At 43.1% G+C, this 25324-nt stretch overlaps 1 long non-coding RNA gene across 3 annotated transcripts in view; it reads right to left on the bottom strand.

Moving 5' to 3' along the window:
- Window positions 1-16714: 16714 nt before the first annotated feature.
- LOC118577816 overlaps window positions 16715-25324 on the bottom strand; it is a 60876-nt gene continuing 52266 nt past the window's right edge. For all 3 annotated transcript variants that reach the window (XR_004944223.1, XR_004944225.1, XR_004944224.1), the window contains one exon: window positions 16715-19488. This is a non-coding gene — a long non-coding RNA (uncharacterized LOC118577816). The remainder of the gene's footprint in view (window positions 19489-25324) is intronic.

Here is a 25324-nt window from a genome sequence, read left to right as displayed (position 1 = left end):
GATTAATAAAAACAACAGAAACAGTAATCATTTCTGGCATCTTCTGAGCACTTTCTAGAAGCCAGACATTGTTCTAAGTGCTTCTAGGTGAATTAACTCACTTAATTTTTCTACCTTTCCCATGAGGTTGGTCTATTTTTAACCTCACTTGATGAGTGAAAAAAATTGAAGCCAATTAAATATACTGTCCAAGGACACACAGCTAGAAAGTGACACACACAGGTCTACCAGTTTTGCCCACTTTAGAAGAAGATAGAAAAGAGAGAAGCTGAGCCGAATGTCCAGGGTGTGAGGGAAGTTGAACAGGGTGCGCAGGGTGTGAGTAGGCAGAGCCCTCCCCTGGGTATGGGAACAAAGGAAATCATACCATGCCTGAGAAGCAGGCTTCTGAGCTATTGTTTGGAGGCTCTGGCCAGGAGATGAAGAAGCCTTGTGTGTTTCCTGTGGTTTAGATGCACCAGCTGGCTTAAGGCCTGGAGTCTTTTGGGAAGTCTTGTCTGGACTTAGCTTGTCATCTGAGTGGGCGTTGGAGATAGTTTCGTGTGAAGATCCTGGACTCGTCACTGGACCGGGACAGTGCAGGAGCCATACTTCCTGGAGGCTTCTGCGGCCTCCAGCTGGCACCTGGCCACCATCATGTGCAGCTGGGTTACTAGCAGTCACCCTTCAGCCTTCCAGGCATACTTGTGTCTCCAGTGGCTGAATCTTGACTTGCATCTGGAACAGCAGGTAGCCAGACATGGGAGGGAAGGCCTATGGCCTCTGATGGAGGGGAATAATCTAAATACTAGGGAGCTGCTATTTTCTCCCTTTGCCTAGTATGTCCACATATCCCCTCTTCCATGGGGCTCCTCGAGAATTGCATCCTAGAAATCCCTGGGAATGCGCTCTCTTCCCACATATGGGTGGTCTTTGGGGGAGGTCATAAAGAACCCTGGAACCTAGATGTCTTTGAAGGCAAGTCACTGTCATATGCCTTTAGAACTGTCTCTATCATTTGGGGAGTCTTTCTGGTAGGGGCAGCTCACAGAGCCTCTTTTCCTGTACCAGCACGGGCAGGGCCAGGGAACCTGTTGGTATTGTCCTGTTTCCTGGGGGAATACCGTGTTCAGGTTTTGAGATGGAAGTTGGGTGTTAATGCAAAGTGGTGATAATAGCAGCTCATAGTTTGTGTGTATATGTGTGTGTGTGTGTGTGTGTGTGTGTGTGTGTGTGTGTGTGTGTGTTTACATGCAGACACATGTGTATATGTGTGTACGTGAATGTCTGGGGTCAGCCTACAGGGAAGAATTTCAGAGAAAGGGACCAGAGGCAGTCTGGTCTGAGAAGGCACCCGAGGCCCAGGCTGTCTCTCCTGCTGGTATGGCAGAAGGAGGTAGACTTCAGTCCAGATGGATGTGGCCTTGCCTCCTGACTCTCTCCCATTCTGACTCTGTGGATGGTGCTGACATCTGAGCATCTTATTGGACTCTTCCTGTGAGGCTCACACCCCTCTAGGGAGAGCAGCACTTCCCACTTGTGACATGGTGAGGGTAAGCACTAAGCTTTAGTTAGCTTTCAGCCTGCTAGAACTAACTGATCCCTTTACGCCCGTGATCAGCCTGAAGGCAAAGATCTGAACAAGAACTGTTTTCTTAGGAAGACCACACAAGTCCAGTAAAAGATGACATTCATCCATTTCAGATGACTTTGGCCTTACTTGTGAAATATTAACCTTGACATTATCGTGGTACAGTGCATTCTCCTTTGAAGGCCGATTTCCACTACAAATGTGCTCTGAGTCAATCCAAGTGGAATAAAACTCCCCGCCCCCAAACTTTGTTTGTGACTTCCGGATGTTCCTTGAAAGGAGTCAGGGCAGATGAAGAATTTCAGTTCCTTTAACCATCAATATTAGTTTTCTTTAGCCCTTCACAAGGTCCTATTATTAGAGAACTATTCTGACATGCATTATGTGAAATCCTTAGAACACATTACTGAAGTTCAGTTTCTCCCCCATTCCTCTTAAACCCCAGGTTGTAGGTACTGAATCTAGAGTCAGAGAGGGACAAGAAGAGCCTCTGTGTTCTCTCTGTGCTTCTGCATCTTTTTAAAAGTTTTTCCCTCATCTGTGTCCTGTCTGGCTGCAGCCCAGCTGTTACAGTCTTCCCTCTCTATGGGATGTCACAAGCCACCAACCACCGGTCAAGTGAGGAAGTGTTCAGTCGATGTCCAGCTGCAGCTGGCATTGAGCTCAGGGGTGGCTCTCCTTCCTGAAACTGATAGTGGTTGGGGAGGAGCAAACACCATGCATGTCTGGGTCCTATCCAGTCCCTGCCATGGCAGAGGGACTAGAGGGAGGGACTTGTGCTACTGGCCCCCAACACCTGCCTGTGTCTCTTCTGGTCCTCTAACTCCTAGCAGATGGTGTCATCCCCTGCTGCACAGCTGGGGACCTGGGGCAAGTCTTATCCTAGAGCACCTGTGATCCTTAGAGCCTGTCAGCATACCCTCACCTCAACTCCCACACCAGCCCATCACCTGCCTGGGCCTTCTGATGCCTGTATAGCCCTCTAGTCTTGCATTGCTCTCCAAGGCTGCTACCCTGGCCTTGAGATTCCTCTGCTGAGTGTGGTTGACACTCTGCCCCTGCCTGGCCTCAAGGGAATCCTTGAAGCATTTTTAGAAAAGAAAAAAAAAAAAATGTCATGCTTTGCTTTGGTCAACAGGTTGCTTTCTCCTTCTCCCTCTATTTTTTTCAATAACAAGTGTTTTATTATTAAAATTTACTAGATTCCACAAAGCAAACAATCTACCTTTCACTAACAAATGTTTGGTTCATGTGTGTATATATATAACAGGGGTCTGGAGAAATGGCTCAGTGGTTAAGAACACTGACTACTCTTCCAGAAGACCTGGGTTCAAGTCCCAGCACCCACATGGAAGCTCACAATTGCCTATAATTTCAAGATCTGATGCCCTCACACAGACATATGTGCAGGCAAAACACCAATGCAAATAAAATAAAAATAAATAAGCTATTAAATATCTATATATAACAGATTGGTCTGTCTTAATATCTGTATTCTATCTTCTATTTTTAAAGTAGTTACACTTCTTTTTTTTTACAATTTAAATTTACAAAAATATATACAACCTCTCAATCCAATTCCTCAAGCATGAGCTTCAACTTTTATCAACAAAATGTACCATTTTTATTTGGTATGAAAAAATGATACGAACTAAAATGAAGAGATTCATTTTGACCTGATCTTGCACTTAATTCTTGGCTACCAGATAATTAATCCCCAAATCCACTCAAATAATTATTTTTCTTTCAGTCTGACAAAATCTGTGGTTGATTATGAGGAGAGTTGCATTTTGGTGACAGCTGTTAAAATTTATGAAGTTCCTAAAGGTCTAGTTTCAGGCTTTAAAAGACAAAATCGAGGGCTAAAGACTCCACTTAGCGGGTAGAAGTGTTTCCTGGGCAAATGTGAGGACCCAAGTTCAAATCTCATGAACCCATGTAAAAGCTGGATGTGTGCTGTAAGTGCCTGTCATCCCACCACTTCTGCGAAGAGATGGGAGGCTGAGATAGGAGGATCTCTGGAACTTCACTAGCCAGCTATACCAGCATTCCTGACAGAAGACCAAAAAAGAGACGTTGCCTCAAGGAAAATAGAAAGATAGATTGTCCTCTGACCTCTACACATGGAGTTAGGGCAAATCAAGCTGCTACCTGCCCTGCTGTCGCTCCAACCCAAAGCCACTAGCCAGACGATAGTCACTCAGTGAGCCCCGAAATCAGATGCAAGTCCCTTAGATGCTCATGGTCTAGAGAAGGAAGAACCAAGGAATGCCTTTGGCTGTGATGAGGAGATCAATAGGAGGCCCTGTCAGCAGCTGAGGTGAGAAAGGACACAGGCTTAACCAGGGAAGGAGGGAACAGCCATTGAGATACCAGAGAAGGTCGACATTGGAGGTCTGAAGACCAGGTAGCAGTGGGGTTTCTTGCTGGAAAAACTAGGCAAACAGTACTGCTTCTGCTAATGCTTTTTGCTCCCTTACTTCTTCCTGAAAACATTGGGATGATAATTAGTTTTGTTCTTTAAAAGTATAGTCATCCAAGACTAGATGTGGTGGTGCACACCTATGATTTTAACACTTGGGATGCTGAGGCAGGAGGAAGCTGGTTTTAAGGCCAGCTTGGGCTACACAGTGAGAACCTGTGCCAAAGCCAGACAAAACAAAACACAGAACTATGCAAGGTCTCCGCCTGTCATTCCAGCACCCAGGTGGCCGAGGCAGGAGTATTGCTCTGAGTTTTATGCCAGTCTGGGCTACGTAGTGAGTTCTAAGGTCAGCCTGGACTACAGAGTGAGACCCTGCAACAAAGACAAAATGAAAAAACAAAAAAATAAAAACAAAACTCCCCCTCCCACAAAGCTACCCACACAAAAATACAGACATTAATTTAACTTATACACTTTACCCAGCTCAGAGAATTCTCTATGTCCTGGGCCCAGTTAATCCATGAGAAAGGCTTCCCTTGCTGCTAAGACCCAGACACAGGACTCCATTCAATAGATACTAGGATTGATTTGGAGGTTAATGACACCAAGAAGGGGTTCCACAAAGCCCACTCTGGCAATGGTGGCCATGGGGTACACATTCCTAGAGGTACCAAAGGCATTAGGGAGGACCACCAGACCCTATGTCCATCCATAGAACTAGTGACTTTGCCTGTCTGTGCAGACACTGTATCTCCCCCAGGCATCTCGGCAGTGTGCCTAAGTCTTATTCCTGGAGGCATAACCTTAACTCTCTCGGCCACTTTATGACTTTTCAACTAGGCTTTAATAAATCTCTCTTCTGTGTACTAGGTCAAGTGTTTCTGTTTGTCACTAAATCTGTGACTGATGGATGACTTCTCCCTGGTAGTTTCCATTTTAAATAGGTAACTGGCCACCTGAGAGCAAAGGAAATACAATGGTTTACGTGGAATTATTACAAACATATAATAAGGCTTTACATTTTGTGTGTGTGTGTGTGTGTGTGTGTGTAGAAGGTACTTTTTGCTCACTCATTTCGTATTCACATAACCTCAATATTACCAGTGAGGAAACAGAAGCTGAAGTGTCCCAAGGTCACAAAGCTAGTGATGGCGGCGTGGCTACTTCAATCCTAGCAAATGTGATGCTCATGAAAACTATACCTGCCCTGGTATTATCATCGTTTGTACAGCCTTGTAGTTTATCACACCCCACACCTGTCTTCTCTGGATCATTCTCGGCACGTAGAGAGTGATTAATTCTTACAGAAGAATGCAAAGTAACTTCTGGACAGACTTTGTTGTTGCTGCTGTTCTTTTGAGACAGGGTATTACTATCCAGCCTGGGCTGGCCTCAGTCTTGTTACAGAATCCAACCTGCCCTTAAAGTCAAGGTCCTCCTGCTTCAGCCTCCTAAGAAGCTGAATTACAGGTGTGCACCACCACGCCTGTCTCTGAACTGATCTTAAAAATCAAATGGAACAAGAAGACATCCTTGAAGTCATTTCATTACGAGGCAGCTGCCAGTAATACTGGTTGGGACAGGTCCTGGTACAAACAATAAAGACAACAATTAGCAATGCTTTCAATCTTGTAGATGTTTTCTATGCCATCTGCCAGGAAAACAGGAAGGAGGTAGAGACAGTTTCGAGTCTGGCTAAAGGATCCGAACTTCCACAGACTCAGCACTCTGTCTCTCTACTCTGCAGCCCTGGTGTGACCCTCGACAGCTTCAGGCACTGTGGCCTCTCTAGTCTCCTGGGAGTGGAAAGTTGGATGGTCAACCTCATCCCAAAGCCTCTTACTCTTGCAGGTCTCACTGGATGGTACCATGTAATGGATCCTTTCCTAAGCCAGTCACTGGCGTACAGGGATGAGAGCCACATGCCCAGTTTAGACAATTCGTCTGCTGAGGAAGGATGGGACCTGCCACCTCAACTGCCTGCCTCACAGCTGCACAATGTCGGGGCTTTGCATCAGGAAGGCAGGCAGGTGACAGTGGCTATTGGTTACGTACAGTAACTGAGAGGCGTTTGCAAAGAATACTGTGTATCCAGTGGGAAGATGGGGCTACTGCTCTAGGATGATTTATTTCCTCATTAAATGATTTTTTTTAGGTAGTGTTGAGTGCTCCACACTCATTTCCGGCAAGTCACCGAAGCTCTCTGGACTCTGACTTCCGTATCTCTGAGGTGAAATGACCATAATGGATCATTTTGAGGCCTGGATTAGCTACTTTTTTAGTTTCTGTGATCAAACACCTGACAAGAAGCAACTTAAGGGCTGCAACATAGTTCAGTGGTTAAGAACATTTGCTGCTTTCCCAGCAACCCGATTCCCATGTCTGGTGGCTCACAACTACCTGTAACTCCAGACCTAAAGGAGTGCCCTCCATGGGCACCCAGATATGGAACATTCATACATACACTTAAATAAAAATAAAACTCAGTATTTTAAAAAAGCAACTTCACACAGAAAGGGTTTATTTTGTCTCATGGTTTGTGGGGTTGCAGGCCATCATGGCTGGGAAGACATGGCAGTGTTAGGCTGCTTGTAATATCAAAATAGTCAGGAAGCATAGAGAACTGAGAAGTGTGTAACTCATAAATCCTGCTGCTCAGAAATCAGTTTATTCAGTGAAGTCCCACCTTGTAGAGCCTCTTATAGAGTCCACAGCTGCCTACGACAGCATCTCCAGCTGGGACCCAACATTCAAACACAAGTACAAGGAGGACTTTTCACAACTAAACAACAAGGTCTTTTTTCATATTTCACTCATTTCCTTCTCTTTTACATGAAGAATTCTACCCAGTAGCTGACAGTAGCAATCCCACAGGGATGACAACCCCAAATATCTCAAGATATCTAATATAAATAGTTAATACCAAATATCTACTGGTAGTGGGGATCGAAGTCAACTGTTGGGAATTAATGACATAGTGATCAATATTTGAATTTGTACTCTGACTCTTATGGTTAATAACTCTATGACCTTACCATGATGGTTAGTCTCAATTATCCAATTGATGAGATCTAGACTCACCTGGAAGGTGGGCCTCACTGGTCATTCCTGTGGGAGATTATCATAATTATTTCACTAAAGTAGGAGAACCTGTTCACTGTGGGTGGCATATTCCCTATGAAAGAACTTTACAAAAAGAGGAAAAGGAAAATGGGGCTAGAAAGACAGCTCAGAGGTTAATAGCACTTGATGCTATAGGGAAAGACCTAGATTTGGATCCTAGCAACCACACAATAGCTCACAACAGTTTGTAACTCCACTCCCAGGGGTTTCCATGCCTTCTGGCCTCTGAAGGCATGGTATGCATGCAGTACACATATGTATATGCAGGCAAAACACTCACACACATCAAATACAAATAAATATTTTTTAGAGGAGCCATTGAGCTGTATACCAACATTATTGTGTGCTTCCTGGCTGTGGCCAGCTCCTGCAAACGTCTGTTGTCCCGGTCTTTTCATCAGTGGAGGTTCCAGTGACTCTGGAACCGAGTCTGAATAAGTCCTGTCCCTTCAGCTGCTTTTGTCGGGATTTTATCACAGCCATAGGAAAAGCAACTAAGACATTTAGATAAGTATGTACTATCTGCAAGAGTCATCTTCCTTACCTATGAAATGAGGTTACTCATAGGATCTTTGCCTGCATTAAATGATGTCACAGGTATTATGATTCTAGCAGAATACTTAGCCCATGAAGCTGTTTGTTTGTTTTGTTCTGTGTTTTTTTGTTTGTTTGTTTGTTTGTTTTGAGATAAGGTCTCTCTTTGTAGCTCTGGATGTCCTGGAACTCTAGAACTCACTATGTAGACCAGGTTGGCCTTGAACTCATGGAGACACACCGGTCTCTGCCTCCCAAGTGCTGGTATTAAAGGTGCACAGCACCCTGCCTGGCCCCATGAGTTTTGACTGTCACAGTTCCTCAGTTTGCTGCAGCTGTCGAGCTATCCAGCTGGACAGACGGTAGACGTCATCTCAATGGAATTCTTGTTTATAAATTAAAAGGCTGAGGTCCATGAGATCATCTGTCTTCTTGACCCAGAGTCTATCTTTTACTCCATTAAAGCAAAAGAGACAGACTGAAGTGGAACTTTACAGAAGTGAAGGAGTTCAAGGGCTCTCTTCTGTCAGGGTTGATTTGCAAGGCTCTTGCCCCCTGAAGATTTCCTCATGATCTATTATCTCTGATAGAATTCCTGAAACACTAAATCCCCACTGTGACTCAGACCGACTTTCAGGGACCATCAATTGTCCTGTGCACTTTAGACATTGGGAAATGATAAATATTGAAACAAAATGTACAGAATATGAGAGTGAATGCTTTTAACAAATTGAAGTTGGGGAGAAAATTTACACCCACCAGCAACACATCAAAGCTGCTCAAGAGATGTGAGCAAAGAGAATCAGAAAGATAATGGAAGCTGGGCATGGTGATGAATGTCTATAATCCCAGTTCTTGAGAGGCTGAGGCAAGAGGATTGCTGGCAGCCAGACAAACACAGCAAGGTCCTGTCCAACACACACACACACAAAGGATGTGATGCTTGCCTGAGTACGCCACAAGCTACTGAAGATCTCCTGGGGAGAACACCGAATCACTGTTGGTAACACAGGAGACTCATGGAAATGAGATTCATATTGGAGGACTAAGAAGGGGTAAATGCTTTGTTTTCAGAAACTACCATTAACAAATCCTCCTCCTTCACCAACTATGGATTCCTGAATTTGGCACCGGTCTTCAGCAAACTTCTGTAAAAAGATTATCCCACTAATGACATATGAGCACTTACAAATTAAACATCTATCCCTCTAAGCCAGGAGCTTCTTACTCAAACGACTCACACCACAATGATCTAATTTCCCTTTTTGGTTGAGGCCATTAGACTGGCTGAGCAGATGTGCAGAGTAAAACACAGGGTGCCCAGATGACAAGATGACATGGCAGCTATTTTGATGTCACTGAAGGCAGAGTGCAGAAAGATAAGCTGGAGAGAGGTATTGTGTGGTGACTTCGTAACCATACCTGGTGAGTATCAATCAAACAGTGATGTGGAAGCAGAGCCCAGATAGATGCTTCAAAGGTTTGGACTTGACCTGGGCCTGTCCATACTCTATTGCATATTGACAATGTCAGGCTGTTGATGTGCCATGCTCTCTGTTCTTGGTAGACTTCCTTGGTCCATAGTCCTGGATGAATAGGTAAATGTTGGTAGCCACAGTTTGGGCCAGGGGCTCCAAGTTCTAGCTAGAGCTACTGGACACATTGCCTGTTGATACAGTCCATGTCAATCTTACCCTTTATTACTCTCTGGTGTTACTTTTGTTGGGCCATTCTCCATGTCCCCAACTACTCAGGCATACCTTCTTATGGTACCATGATGCACCATACTGTTTTAATTTATGTTTTCTTTTTTTGGGGTGAGGGAAGGTGAGACAGTGCCTCACTCTATAGCCCCTGACTAGCCTGGAACTTGCTATGTAAAACAGACTGTCCTTGAGCTCACACAGGTTTGCCTGCCTCTGCCTCCTGAGTACTGGAATTAAAGGCATGCACCACCATGCTCAGTTTGTTTCAACTTCTTCTTTTTATATTGTGGGTGTGTGTGTGTGTGTGTGTGTGTGTGTGTGTGTGTGTGTGTGTGTTGCATGTACATGAATGTGTGGGTTCATGTGCCTATATATATGGGAAAGCCAGATTAAGACACCAGTTGTCTGCCTTACTGCCTTGAGACAGGCTCTCACTGACCTGGAACCTTGCTGTTTTGGCAAGGCTGGCTAACCAAGGGGCTCTTTGGACCCACTGTCTCTGAGTCCCAGTGTTGGCACAACAGAGATACAAAGCTTGTGGCTTTCTATGTGGTGCTGTGGGATATGAACTCAGGTCCTTAACTCTTGCAGAGCAAATGCTCTTACCCACTGAACCATCTTCCCCATTCTTCACCATGCTGTCTACGTCCCCAGGATTTAGTTGCCCGTCTCTGACTGTAGGGCTCTTCTGTCTTCCGGCCTACTTCTGTCTTCCGGCCTACTTCTGTCTTCCGGCCTACTTCTCGGTCTACCTAACAACCTCTTCCCCATAGTCTAGGACGCAGCTGAGACTCTTGTCTTTGGAAGCCTTTCATTACTCCAACTCTCCCCTACACCAGTCCCAGATGCATTCTTCTCCATCTGAATTTTGATGTTGGCGCCAATTGCCATATTAATAATTACCACACTGCAATGCAGTTCCTTATCTTCATTCTCTGCCCTGTGTTCCCTGAACCCACCACCCTTCTCTCTCCTTAATTTCAATTGATTAGGGATAGAATCCAAATCTTACCCATAGCCTGACACTTAGTAGAGGCACTGTAAAAGAATAAATAAATAAAAATGAATGAATGAAGGCTCTTTCTGACTAACTCTAAGCCTGCTGAGAGTTACAATTACATTTCCATGCAGGCTGATCCAGCTTCCTAAATGATTCTCTCTCTCTCTCTCTCTCTCTCTCTCTCTCTCTCTCTCTCTCTCACTGAACTGTTGCTTCCCTTCTTGTCACCTGCTATCTCTGTCTCAATAAGGGCTTATAAATGCATCGAAACCATAGCAGACCTCTCCCCTGGCCCAGAAAAACCATACCACCACAATCTTACAGAGCCTCCTGGGGCTGTGACTGACTTAGGTCACTGGGAACCACACACCCCAAAGTCCAAGTTTTCAAGAATCTCTTCCTGTAGTCACCAAGAAGGTACACCCATAGCTCTCTGGACAGGGAATATTTTTAGATGTGTTGTCAGAATCCCTTGAAAAGGGAGTTGAATCTCACTCATTCCTTTTCTTCTAATTTCCCCCAGAATGTACTACCCTCTTTAAAAGCAATTGGATGAGGATCCAGCCTTCCTGGTGTTCTAGGAAGAGTCTTCATTATCATGGGATCTGAGCCTTTAAAAAGGATGCTCTGTGTTCTAATGAAAGACTTAAAATTTGGATGGGGGCACCCAGTGCAAGTCAGCAGGCATTTAAGTCTCTGCCAATTATTCAGTCCTCAGTAGCTAGATCAGGCAGTGTTTGTTGCAGGTTGGCTAAGATGCCTCATGGGAAGACGGGCAGCCTGGCCTGATACTAATGCTCCTAAGTCTATTCCAGACCCACGTGATGGAAGTTGGCAGTTGGCACCCTCCAAAATGCCCTGCTGGTGACCCTCATCACTCAAGTCTGAGATTGGCCTCACATGCAGATCCTGTCACAGCACCAGGACAAAGGCCTGGGCCTCTGGAGCAGACAGACAAGGGTGTGACTCTTCAGTGTGATCATCAGGTCTCAAGGGAAACCAGACCATCTTAATTACTTATAAAGAGTTAATAGTGTGTATATAAAGAGCTTTCTGTTTTTAATCACAAGGCAAGTGAAAAAAAAGCTTGGGTTTTTATAATCACTGTTTGACACTCTGGTCTCTTTGTGGAGCTTTCATCTAAAGCAACTCAAGTAATTAATGGCTAATGATGTTTATATTAACATTATTATAGAACCTTTCATTGTCGGTTCTGTGTCCTCAAAGTATCCTGGCTGGAAAAGTCTAGAGCACTTAGGCTCTGTGCAAACAAGGGGCAGGGAGGCTTGTTGGAGTGGGGGTTGTGCAAACAATCCTTGTGTTTCTGGCTATCTCTTCTTGCTCTGAAGGGACACTGCTGCTGTGCAGTGTGTGCAACTCTTGCCTAGCAGGTGGTCAAAAATGTGGAAGCATGCTAACCGAGCACTGTTAGCCATAAGTGATAAAGGGGCTACAGATGACAAGTATAAATTAGTATGCCTTGTTCCAGACAAGTAATGTATGTTCCAACACAATAATGTATGAATATGCTAGCCTTTGTGATATTTATGACAATATACAATGAAAAAATAATGGACTGGGCTGGAGAGATGGCTCAGCAGTTAAGAGCACTGACTGCTCTTCCAGAGGACCTGGGTTCAATTCCCAGCATCCACAACTCACAACTGTCTGTAACTCCAGGATCCAACACCTTCACACAGACATACATACAGGCAAAACACCAATAATAGATAAACAATTAAAAAAAATAATAGTACATAGTTCATATAACCAACATAATCAATTAAAATTTATATATGAATTCTATTCATTCATCTAGACACACATCCATTTGGATGGTGTATGTGTGTGTGTGTGTGTGTGTGTGTGTGTGTGTGTGTGTGTTGGGAAACAAGAAACATTTTATGTAACTTTCTACTTTGATTCTGTATCTAAATAAGAAAAAGTTTTTTACTTTGTGTTTTAGAGTCCTGTGAACATGGCTGGAGAAGGCAGCATGAGTAAGGTAGACAGAAAACTCCAAATCAGGAACAAGAATTTTCAGCCCTGTGTGAATTCAGTAATCTCATATTTACAAGTTTTCCACTTTTTTGCTTCTTGGACATGGCTACAGAGTCACTTATGGGGACAGGGGCTCATTTGAAGAGAGCAGAGGGTGAAGAGACTGCATCTTGCTCTAGGACTTGCCTGACAAGGTTGAGTGCCTGTGGTAGAGAAACAGAATTCGGTAAGTCTGTACCAGAGCATGGAGCGGACAGTCTCTGGGCTGGAAGATGGTGGAAAAGGTTGCTAGGGTGAAGACAGAGGAGGCCTACCCCATAGGCGTAGGGGCAGACATCTGGGAATGAGGACCACCCCAATATTGACTGTTCTGAGAATAGGAGGCTCACACACACGTCACCAGACTTTTGAAACCCTGGAAATACTCCAGTTACAGGAATTCAGTAGCCCTGAAAGTACCTTTCAAGGAGAAAAGGGAAGGATTCTTCTCTGGAGAAACTGTTTCCAGGAGAAGGTATTACATATCCAGTTGTGCTTGGTACGTGCAGGAAATTGGCTCCAAGCAGCCCCTGCAGAGAGCAATGTCTTGAAATGCTGGAGTCTCCCATAGGAAATACTGTAGTGCTGGCATCTATCCTACACTTCCTCCTATCTATTTAAAACCATTTCCACATTATTTATAATACCCACACAAGCTAAATGCTATCTAGACAGTGCTGTAAGTTTTGCTTAGGGAATAAGATAAATTTGTATGTGTTTACTACAGACACAGTTTTTTCTCCCACTATATTTAACCCTCTATTGACTGAGTCATTGGGGATGGACCACATAGATGCAGAGGCCAGACCATCTCGGCACCTGCTATGAAGAAAAGCAGCTTAACTAACAGCAGAGATCACCATTCAACAAGCCCTATCCACGCAAACACAGATTCCATCACCTTTTAGCTCCCCATCATTAACCATGAATCAAGTATCACCAAATGTTTAAGGTATGTCCACAACATTAAAAAGTGAGAGAGAAATTAAATAGAGGGGAATTGCCAGATGGTAGTGGCTTACATCTTTAATCCCAGCACTCAGGAGGCAGAGCCAGGTGGATCTCTGTGAGTTCGAGGCCAGCCTGGTCTACAGAGCGAGATCCAGGAAAGGCGCAAAGCTACACAGAGAAACCCTGTCTCAAAAAACAAAACAAAACAAAAAAAATTAGAGGGGAATTAAGTTAATACACGAAGTCCTAGATTAAAACTCTTTTCCAGGAGGTAAGAAAACATAGTGAGGCCCTTAAGAATTCCAAGCTCTCAAAAAAGATGTAAAACCACAGATTGTATTAAGGGTCGCAAGCACCATTATGATCTAAATATGAAATGTCCCCTGATAAGTTCATATTTTGAATGCTTTGTCCCCAGCTCATGTTGCAATTCTGGAAAGTTATGGAAACTTTAGGAGGTAGAGCCTACATAGAGGAAGTAGGGCTTTGGGGGCTGGTCTTCAGGGATATGATAGTTAGTCTTGATTGTCAACTTGATGGGCTTTAGAATTACCATGGAAACAAACTTCTGGTAATGTCCATGAGGAAGTTTCTAGATTAGGCTAACTGAGGTGAGAGGCTCCACCATAAGAGTGAAGCATCACGTGGTGGCTGGGACTAACGAAAAGTAGAAAGGAGCGAGACCCAGCAGTCAGCACTCCCTGCTTTGTAAGTGTGGGTGCAAGGTGACAAGCTGCCTCAAGCTTCTGTCAGCAGGGCATCTCTTGACAGGATGGGCCGTCCCCTTGAACTGTGAGCCAAAATGAACGCTTCCTTCCTTCTCTAAGGTGCTTTCATATGACCATTTCTTGTAACACTTGCCGAATCCTGAACTTCCAAGGTGTGACACATCGTCTGCCATGATTAACTGAGCCCTTTGAAACCATGGGCCCAAATAAACCTTTATTTTTTTCAAGTTGTCTATCTCAGGAAATTTGGTCACCATGGCGAAAGAGACTAATGTGAATACTAAGTGATTTATGTTTACCTATTTGCCTTTTGATGAGAACAGAACCCCCCCCCATCTCCCTCTCCCCCTCTCCCCCCCTCTCCCTCTTCCCCTCTCTCATGCTCACAGGCTTAGGTCATTCTCTGACTTGCCACACAATTTGTTAGCAGCATAAGGAATATGGCAGAAGTCAAAATCTAGAGATTGCACATTAAACCTTATCTGTTAACTCGTTCCTGCAGATTGGAATTGGAAATGCAACAGGAAATATGGAGAGTACACTGAGAAGCCCCTTGAGAGAAGAGTGGACAAGGAGACAAAGAAATAGAAAATAAAACAATGACAGAAAAATTCGAGACTAAATCTAGGAAGTCTGATATTCATGAGGAGGAAACACATAATGGGTAAAATAAAATTATGAGATCACACACACACACACACACACACACACACACACACACACACACCTGGATGCGAAGCTTCCAGATTGTAAGAGCCACCAGCAGCCCAACAACAAAAGCTGAGCTGAATCCCTTTGAAAACTCATCGTTAGACTTTGCATCATTGGGACCGAGAGTGATTTTTGAAAGTGTCAGACAAGAAACAATGACAGGGCCAGTGTGCATGAGGTCAGGTACACAAATGTCACTGCCTTACTGATACCATCTGTGCACTGCAACCTCAGAGTCGTCTAGTGATGGGAAGCTCTTTTGAAGTCTTGAAGCTCTTCCACGGGCAAATGTCAGTGACTTCAGTTCATAGGCTATTTATATGTCAGCTCTGGACCTTTGGAAGATCCTTGAGTTTGCTAAGCCATGGAGAAACCCGTGGGTTGGGGTGCTCACTCCACTGTCAATCTGCTTGCCTTCAAGCTTGAGGACTTGAGTTCAATTTTCCAAAACCCAGTTTTTTAATTATTTTTTTCATTTATTTTACATACTAACCACAGTTTCCCGTCCCTCCTCGTCTCCTGTTCCCTCCCACCACCTCCTGTCTACCCCACCCATCTCTTCCTTCCCCATTCAGAAAGGGGCAGGCCTCTTATGGGAGTCAACAAAACATGGCATATCAAGTTGAGGCAGGACCAAGATCCTCCCCACCAACCCATTTTTTTTTTAAACCAGGCACAATAGTGTGTTTGTAATCTCGGTGCTGGGGAGGCAGAGCCAGCAGATCTCTGGGGCTCACTGGCCAAGTAGCCTAACCTATTTAGCCAGTGCCAAGCCAATGAGACACCTTAATTCAAAAGACAAGGTGAGTGGCACTTGAGGAATGGCAGCCAAGATTGTCCTCTACCCTTCACAGGAACCTGTACACATAGAGCATGCACACATATGTACATTGAACACACATGCAAATGCAAATCACGTCTATCTATCTTTTTGTGAGTATGTGTGTATGTGTGTGTTCCTGGAAGCCAGAAGAGGGTATGGGATGCCCTGAAGCTGGAGTAGTAGGCAGCTATGAGCCACCAGACACGGGTGCTGAAACAGAACCCTGGCAGAGCAGCCAATACTCTGAAATGCTGAGGCTTCTCTCCTGCTGCTACATTTATTTTGTATCTTATGAAATGTGATGATCTATCAACTTTTGTTTATCCTACCCTGCTACCCTGCTGTTTTTACTCTTACAGTTTTCAGTAGACTCTTAGCAACCCTTGAATGGAATTTTATTTGGCTTCAGAGAAGTGGATATAAACATACACTTGAAATCTGCTGTGTTTATGAACCAATGTCTGCAATTCCCAGGAGAGTGTGATTCCATTTTATGAAAGTAACACTGGAATTACTCTTATTTTAAAGAAAAGAAATGACTTGGTCAACTTTTGGCAGCACAACTTCTTTTAAAATAATAAGTTCCTTTTCAAATGACTTTAGCACTTAAGTGTGCTGTAACAATACTTTTGAGAGTTTGTGGGCTAGTCAAAGAACTTGGGAATCTTAGTTATACTTTCTGCTTTAGAGCTGCGGTGCCCTGCAGTGGTACACCACTTGCCTAGAATGCTCATGGCCTTGGGTTTGGCCTCCAGTGTTAAAAAGAAAAAACAAAGCAAAAAACAGGGTGCTGGACAGATGGCTCAGTGGTTAAGAACTCTTCTTGCTTCCTCAGAGGTCTCGAGTTTGGTTCCCAGCACCTGCTTTAGCAGCTCATAGCTGCTTGTAACTGCAGCTCCAAGGGGTCAGATTGATGCCCTCTTCTGGGCTCCACAATCACTACACACACACACACACACACACACACACACACACACACACACACACACACACACAGATGCTAACATGAACAGGTACACATACATTTTAAAAATAAAACCGAAAGAGAAATGAAATCCTTACATTTCCATTTTATTTATCCACATGAATGCTGTTAACTAGAATTACTGAGGATGTTTTCCCAATTCTTCACTTAGCCCGTTCACTATTTAGTTTATGAGAACTGAGCTGCTCACTGGCTGGGGTTGACCTCTTGGTAGTCCACACCTTTTCAGGTCTAGTGCCTTCCACCTGGCAATGGACTTAAGGCCGAATCCCCCAGGGTTCTTGGTGAAAAGCCCAAATGAGGGGTGAATTACGGTATGTTTTCCTTTTTCCTTTGGGAACTGTGATTTATCTCCTTGGTCTTAGATTTCAACTTGTTTCACAGCTCATTATTAGAAAATGAATTATTCAGCTGTTTCCCGTTCAAGACATCTTTAGCTGTCAGAGTATCAAGAAAACAGGAATAAGTCAGTCACATTTTATAATTTTATTCACTCAGATTTATCAAGATGCATAAGTTTCCACCTATCTCTATGGCAAAATACAAAATGAAATATTTTTTTTCTTCTTTTGGCAAAATATATACACGACATCAAATTACAATGAAGTATTTTTTGACAGGCAATATATATACAACCTTGTGGAGTCCCACCCCATCTGGGTCTTGCTTTCTTTGGCTATAAAATGGTGTTTGGGACTAGTTTCTAAGGTTTCGTATATATTTTCCTAAAGCAGCTTTATTAATACATAATTGACATACCATATAATTAAACCATTTAAAGTACATAATTCAACAACTTCTTATACACTCCATTTTTTAAGTTGGAATAAACACATTTAGCAAAGTTTGTTATTGTAACCACTTTAAGTATACCAATCCATGTGATTAATTTCACTCAGAATGTCTCAAAATCATTGCCACCATTTCTAATACTTTATCATTATCCTCATGTAGAGACTCTGAAATATGTAGGTGAGACACACTAGAATTAGTCTATTTGAGACAAAGCCTGTCAAAGGCCCTCAAGCCTCACAGAACAGAGACTAATTTTAATTCCCACTCACAGTGCCATTAGGCCTGTTGTGAACAGTTACTCATTTATACACACTCCAAACATTGTTCTAAAGAAAGTCTGAGATAAGGGAACAGAATAAAATGTGGGGGGTTCGTTTGGATCTTGTGATCATGAGCCATCAGAGTTTTCTTATTCCTATCAACGGACTTCAGTTAACTTTCAAACTAAGCTCAAAAATGCCTCTCAAATATGTTGAGCATCAGTTAGAGGATTTGGAGGCTCTAACCACGTGCTCTTCCCAGGAAGTAACTACAAACTGTGATGGACAGCCTTCATAGTGAGTCCTTAGATCCATTCAAAGCCTGTGACCCAGGAACTGGAACACCGACTTCTTCGTCCCGAAGACTCTATTCAACATTTTCTTTACACATCGGAATGCCTTCTCAGAACTGTTGGTGTCTTGTATCTCCATCAGATCCTAGAGAAATAAAACTGTGAAGATTAAGGCTGTATGGGGTATTAACCACAGGAGCAGAACTGGTTGTTCCTGGAGTTGCCAACCTTTCTTGCCTGCTCTTCTCAAGCCCTTCCTGGCAACGAGAGCTTCTAGCAGTAAGTAGAAGACTCAGGGAGTGAGTTTCACCAGGCCTAAAATAAGATGAGTTGCTTCTAGAGTTTCTTCCCCTTTGCTACTCAAAGGCTGCACCTCTGTGTGCTGGGGATATGGAGGAAATGAAAAGCACAAGCAGTAAAGTTCCTTCACTCTGGGACATGGTGGGTAGCATGTGTGAACACACATACACCACACAAAACGTGGTCTTAATCAGTCTTACCCACATAGGCCTGGATTCAAGTTGGGCTCCTATGCTTTACCGGAGTTTGACAGTTTGATACATTCCACTGACCATTAGACATTATTGTTATTTCTTCTAAAAATAGCAACTGCTACACTTTTTGCAAAGTGAACAAAAAGTTCTGGACTCACTCCCAGTTCTGCCTCTCCATATCTGTATGACTTTGGCATTTAACCTCTCTTGGACCTTGGCTTCCTAATCAGGGATAGTTTAAATGCCTTTGAAAAAATTTAAGATTCTTAAAAGACTTTTTTCCCCTCTTCTAATCAAAAGTTTCTTGTGAGATGATTTTCATAGGCTTGCAGTTGCTTAGAAACACTGGAAGACTAAAAGGCAGCCTGTGTTAGGAGGCAATGGATGGAACCAGTCCTTCAGCCTCTGGGTTCTGAGACACTATTCCGCACCACCTTGAAACTGATAATGCAAGCCTAGACCATTGTGTGTGCCAACTCTGTGGCTAGGTTTGCCTAACAAAATTAAAGATGGCTATCTATGCCTTCATTTTGCTATCAAGGGATGACCCAAGGCACAGTGGAATAAGTTTATGAAAGCAATTTTATTTTGCTGAAACAAAATGGCCTTTACCAAATGGAAGGTCATATTTATTTTTATGAGTGAGAGAATCACACGGAAACCCTGTAACTGACAAGGTTAAATCATGTCATTTTTCTATCAAAGCTGAGATCTCTATGGGTATTTGAAGTGGGGGCTATTTTTGTACCTGGTTGGGAGTAGGGAAGTGGCCCCTGAAACATTACAGTGTTCTTATCTCTGCACACAAATTTTCAGAATGTGTGTTTTGCTTCTCTGGACATGTCACAATATTTACCCTTGTAACATGGACCTACACAGCTTTTGTATCACCCTGTGCGGGTTTCTTAACCAATGGGAAAACAGGAAATGCAAAGGATGGAGTAGAAGTGGAAAGAATGTCTGCAGGTCTTCTAGAGCCTGAGCAGGAAGAAGGCTTACCACAGCAACCAGGAACGAGCCTGCTGGCATCCAAGGAGAGCTGAACCGGTCCTTAGGCAAAGGCAGGGAGAAGAACACAGGTAGGTGGGAAAGAAATAGAGAGGTAGATAAAGAAAGCACTAGAAAGTGAAAATAAGAGATGACAAGATGATAGATGATTAATAGATATAGGTAGATGATTGATAGATATGAGAGAGAGAGAGAGAGAGAGAGAGAGAGAGAGAGACAGAGAGGGAGAGAGAGAGAGAGAGAGATGATGATGATGATGATGGATAATGTCTATGGAAAGGTCCAAATTTCCATGCATACAAGGGAGATTTACTCTTTCCAACCCATTATCCAAAGCACACCCCTCCTCTATCATTCCATACCTATTTTCTGGTCCCTACTTCCTCCCAGAGTTCTAACTCTAGATACCCAATAGCTACTGAGTCCTCCCACAGACCCCTAAAGCTAAGCATGTCTGAAATGTGGCTCCAGTCCTCCAGTCCTTTCCCTCCACCCCAAACTGCTCTTCATCACATTTCATTCAACCAACCGTCCTGGTACTGAAGCTAAATCGGCTAGAGCCATATCCAACAGTTCCTTCACCCTCTCCCTGCATTTATCCACTCAGAAACAACAAGTTAGCATTAGCTACACCACTGAGAGATACTGTGTCATCCAGAAAGATGAAGATACTGAAACATGGTCTGGGACACACACAGCAGACAAAGAAGCAGACAGCAACCACAGAGAACTCAGAAAGCAGCCCTCTTTACTCTGCCTCTCTGAGTCCGCAATGCATCTTCCCTCTCCCGTCCTTCAGTGCAGACTTCTGCTGGTCTGGACAAGCGTAATTTTTGGGGAAGGTACCTCCATATCCGAGTGTCTTCTACTTGCTTCAGTAGCAGTTATTTAAAGATAGGATGGAGCTGCCACACAGCACTGCATGTCTTCCTCTGCAGTTGTCTACACCTAGTTTAGCCACCAGAGCCTTCGTAGCCTTGAGAATACGATTTCTCTGTCTAGAATTGTCTTCTCTAAGTAGTGAATTCCCATTTGTAATGCAAAAAGGGGCAGTTTCATGGCCATTCTTCCATGTGGCTTTTCTCAAACTCTCAGGCCGGGGTTGATAGTGTCCAAGTACATTGTGTTTTGCTTACTTGCTTCTTTTGTCTGTTTGTTGTTTGTAAACATCCCAGGTCTGTAAGGAGCACACCTTGTTGATACTCTAACCCTTAGCTCATAGAGATATAAGAGCATGATGCTGGTGTATGGCCTCATGGGGGATAGCATCAAAATGGCGGAGAAGAGATGACATTGAGAGGGAGAGGGGAGAAGAGGAGGAGTGAGAGGAGGAAGAGAGTCGGGATAGCCAAACTTGTTTGGAGAGCCATTCTTGTGAGAGCTCCTCAGTCCTTGAGAGCAGCACCCACCCTTCTGGGAACTGTACTCCAGTGTCTCCATTGTGTCCCGCTGGAATCCATTTCTTAAGGATGCCACCAATAGGATCAATTTTTCTGTCATGTGTCCCTTTGGAGGTCACACTCACACTGTAACAATTGTCATGGCTTCCTTCCCTCAATGTCTTAGTGATTTCATCTACAAATGTGAAAAATCAATAGTTTTTGTACCCTAATCTATGTAGGGTATGGATATGCCAGAGTTATTTACCTACTTTATTAACATCCACATTTTATCCTATCTTTTAAAAGTAGAAACAGTTTACATGAAGAATGTTTTTAAAGGTTAAAGCCGGTGAGTTTCTGGGTGGCACTGTTCACTGACCTGACATTTACCCAGCATCCATCCATTACATGTCCAGCGCTATGCTCTTTCCAACAACACCCGTTAGAACAGCAAACTGTCTGCAAGATGCAGATGAAAACTTGGCATGAATGTTCCATCCCATAATATATTTCATCATGAGAGTTATTGTTTCAGGAAGCCTCACTCTTTGCCAGCTATGGTGTAGGACATCTACAAGCACTAATCCATAGAAAGGGAACTAGTTTTCTCAATGTACAAAGAAGGTAACTGACTCTTAGGTATCTAAGTGACCTGTGCAGAGACACATAAATGATAAGCTATGAAACTGACTTCATTCATTCATTTACAAATGTCTTTTTTTTTTTTTTTTTTTGGTTTTTCGAGACAGGGTTTCTCTGTGTAGCTTTGCACCTTTTCCTGGAACTCACTTGGTAGCCCAGGCTGGCCTCAAACTCACAGAGATCCACCTGGCTCTGCCTCCCAAGTGCTGGGATTAAAGACATGCACCAACACCACCTGGCTAAATGTCTTTTTTAAAAAACACCTACAGAGTACTTGGTCATTATTATTCCACAGCTACATTCAGAAGTCATATAAAGGTGATTTAACCAGATATGAGTCCTCTACTGTTACCACAGGCATAAGTAAGTGAACAAAGACAGACACACACAATTATAAATTGTTCATAGAAATTGATTGAGGGCAATGCTTGAGAATAGTAGGAGTGTGGTTGGGAAGAGAATGGGTTCAACTGACAAGCCTTCCAAAGGAGTTGACATTTTGCTGACACTGAATTCAGAAGGCCGAGTTCTCCCAGGCACAGCCCACAGCTGTTGGAAGGCTCTGGAGGGAAATGCTTGGCAGACTAGAGGAAACACAGGAAAAGTGCTAAAGCAGAGGTGTCTGGTAAGGGCAGGAAGAAGGCAGCTCTACTCCTGCAGGAACCCTGGGCTATGAAGAGGAGCACAGATTGATTGTATTTGCCACACAGTGGGGCAGCCTTCACGGTCTCAAACAGGAGACAACATTTTCTTTTATTTTGCTTCGTTTTGCTTTTCAGAGGGCTGGTGTAGAACTTGAGATCCTCTTGCCTCAACCTCCTGAGTGCTAGGAATCCAGGCATGTTCTTATGTGGTTTTAAGTAGTTGTTTTGGCTTTTCTGTAAAGAGTTAATGGAATGACTGAGTGAAGTGTTGAGACAGGCTATCTGGACATTTCAATATCCAGTGTGAGATGACCAGGGCCTGGATTAAGGCAGCCATATTGAGAAGGAAAGTGTAGACCTCCCTCCCTCCTTCTCTTGCTTGCATCCTTCCTTCCTCTTTTCTTCCCTCCTTTCCTCTCTGGCCCCTTCTTTCCTCTCCCCTCCTTCTCTCCTCTCCCCCTCTCTCCCATCCTGTGCCCTTCCTCTTCACTCTCTGCATGGTACTTGGTGGTATACATGTAGTCTCAGTGTGAGCCCAAAATCTACCTATCTTCCTGTGTCATAGAAAGTCTATCTCACTGAGAATGGGGATGTACTACATAAAATGTAATTCCTAGAACCTTTTGAGCCCCCTTATGTGAGTTTCTGGAAGTTGAATACTCTCCTTTCAAAGGACCTGCAGATTCCTTTTGACTTTCGTGACATCAGCCACATTTATGGCTCACTGGAAAGGCATTCTGCAGATGGAGGCTGTGTGCATTGTTCTGTCTTAGGGGAACATTGCTCATGCTGACTCCTGACTTCATGCATTTTGCAAATGCACAGCTCAGAGATTGTGACTTCCTGCTGTTTGTGGCTTCCAATGCTGCAAGGGATGACTTTCTATGAGGCAAAACCTGATAATGGTCTATTATTTTAAGATACAAAGAGTTGAGCAGCAGAGGATTAGGGAAGCAAGCCAAAATGCTTTGAATCAATTGTTGCATTTATATGTTCCAAAATGGCATTTCCTTTCAGAATGTATTTTTTATTGTTTTCTTCCTTTTCTTAAAACAATGATCCCTTACTACTAGACAATAAGAAACTACAAAGAACGAGACACACAATTCCACTCACTCAAAGATATCCACCGTAATACCCTATAATATTTATGACTGTAACTTTTGAACAATTGGTTTGATTTTCATCAACATTAAAAATCAATCCTGCTCATTATTAATAGCTTAGGTACCATATAAATGAGGAAAAAATTCATCCTCTGTGAGCATCTGGTGATAACATTTTAATCTTTAAGTCTTTTAAATGTATATTTTATATAATCAGTCCTATACTATCTATTCATTTTTATAACTAAACAATTTTTCCATTATTAACAAACTTCTCATAAGTATTATATCGCATCACTGCATAAAAATGGTCATCTGTGTTTGCTACAATGTGCCAGAATTCCTAATCACATGATGGCCATTATATGAAGTAAAAACACTGCCTATTGGTGTTTGTCCTGAGAATGATGTGGGTTGGATGATATTCATGGAATGGGTTTCATCATTTTCTTCCTGCTAATTTATTTCATTTTCTGCATTATATGTAGTTTCTGAATGAAAATGTTTAACTATCTCTATATCTCTGTAGCTAATTTCCCTTTCCAGGCTCAAGGCTGCTTCCACTTAATTCTTACCAACCTCCCCCCAAAGCCAGCCTAAGCCCAGGTACTTTCACCTTATCAAAGCTGTCTTTCCCTCTCTGCTTCCTCTTCTTCATTCTGCTGACTAATGGTGCACAGAGCCTTGGCTTCCAGTATACATTCTCAGGGTGGAGCTTATGACCAATCAGACTGGTCCATATTTTTAGCCACCATGTTTGGGTTAGGAGCAGGCATGTGAACAATCCAGAGGTTGATTCTGGGAGCTATTTATAAAGAGGATATTTTTTTCCCTGAGGTGCAAGTGGGATGGATGATTTATTCACCCACTTCTTGAAGCCATTGTGGAGACATGGTGCATGACAGCATTGGACCAAATACACAAGGAAGAAGAGCTGAGGGCTGCAAAGAATACACTCTGAGCTCCCAGCCTCATCTACAGAACCTGCAGGCTCCCATTTCATCTCCCTCATCATGTTCTGTCTTATTGCTCAAAGCAATGGTTCTCTCAAGAAAGACTGATGGTCAAATAAATATTAGCACTGTGCTCTTCATAATGAGAGTGGTATTCACACCTACAGCTTCTTGTGGATGTGGACACATGGGCTGACAAATTATGTCCTCAATATATGTCTAAATAGTAAACATTGTAAGTGAATGAGTCAGTCAATAGCACAAAATTCTTAACCAATTCTGTTTTGGAGTCAGAATTTTATTTAATTAATTTATAAATTAATTTTTTGAGATAGATAGAGTCTCTCTATGTAGCCCTGGCTGTCCTGGAACTCAATATATAGACCAAGCTGAGAGTCACTTGCCTCTGCCTCCCAAGTGCTGGAATTAAAGTCATATACAATTGTGCCTGGTCTTGGGTCCAGAATTGTAAAACTCAGGCCAGTAACTAAAAGAATAGATAGGCAAGATTGACTCATGACATTATTTTATTTTTTTAGAAGAATGTGTGTGTGTGTGTGTGTGTGTGTGTGTGTGTGTGTGTGTGTGTGTGTGTAGGTCAGAAGACAACTTGGTGGGAGATGGTTCTCTTCTTCTATCATGTGGAATCCAGGGATTCAACTCAAATGATTTCTTGGTGTCAAGTGACTTATTGAATCATCTGGCCAGTCTCAGTCCATGACATTTAATAAGTCTGCTATTAAGACTTTTAATTGTATATTATAGTTTCCAATTTTATGTTTTTATGAGTTTTGGGTTTTTTTGGGGGGTGTATGTCTCTGTGTGTGTATATGTTTTTATGCTTTTTCTTTGTTTTTATTCTGTCTTTTGTTTGTTCGTTTTCTAAAGAGAAGAAATAAAGTGTAGAGTCAGGTAGGTGGCAATGACCCAGGAATACATGAGGGAGGGGAAACTGTGGTCAGAATATATTGTATGAAAAAATTATTATCAATAAATTTTTTTTTCTTGGTGGAATCAGGTTCAATGAGTTGGAATGAAAAGGTCACATCCAGTGCTGAAAATGGTCATAGCTGTCACTACTGCTGTTCAAAGTATCACCTCTGAGTACGGCCCTTGTCAGGACTGAATCTTAGGGCACATCCCTATTTATA

This window comes from Onychomys torridus, chromosome 2 (assembly GCF_903995425.1).
Source record: "Onychomys torridus chromosome 2, mOncTor1.1, whole genome shotgun sequence".
Taxonomy (NCBI): Eukaryota; Metazoa; Chordata; class Mammalia; order Rodentia; family Cricetidae; genus Onychomys; species Onychomys torridus.
The sequence above is the reverse complement of the archived record's forward strand: the minus strand, read 5'-3'. Positions and strand labels throughout refer to the sequence as shown.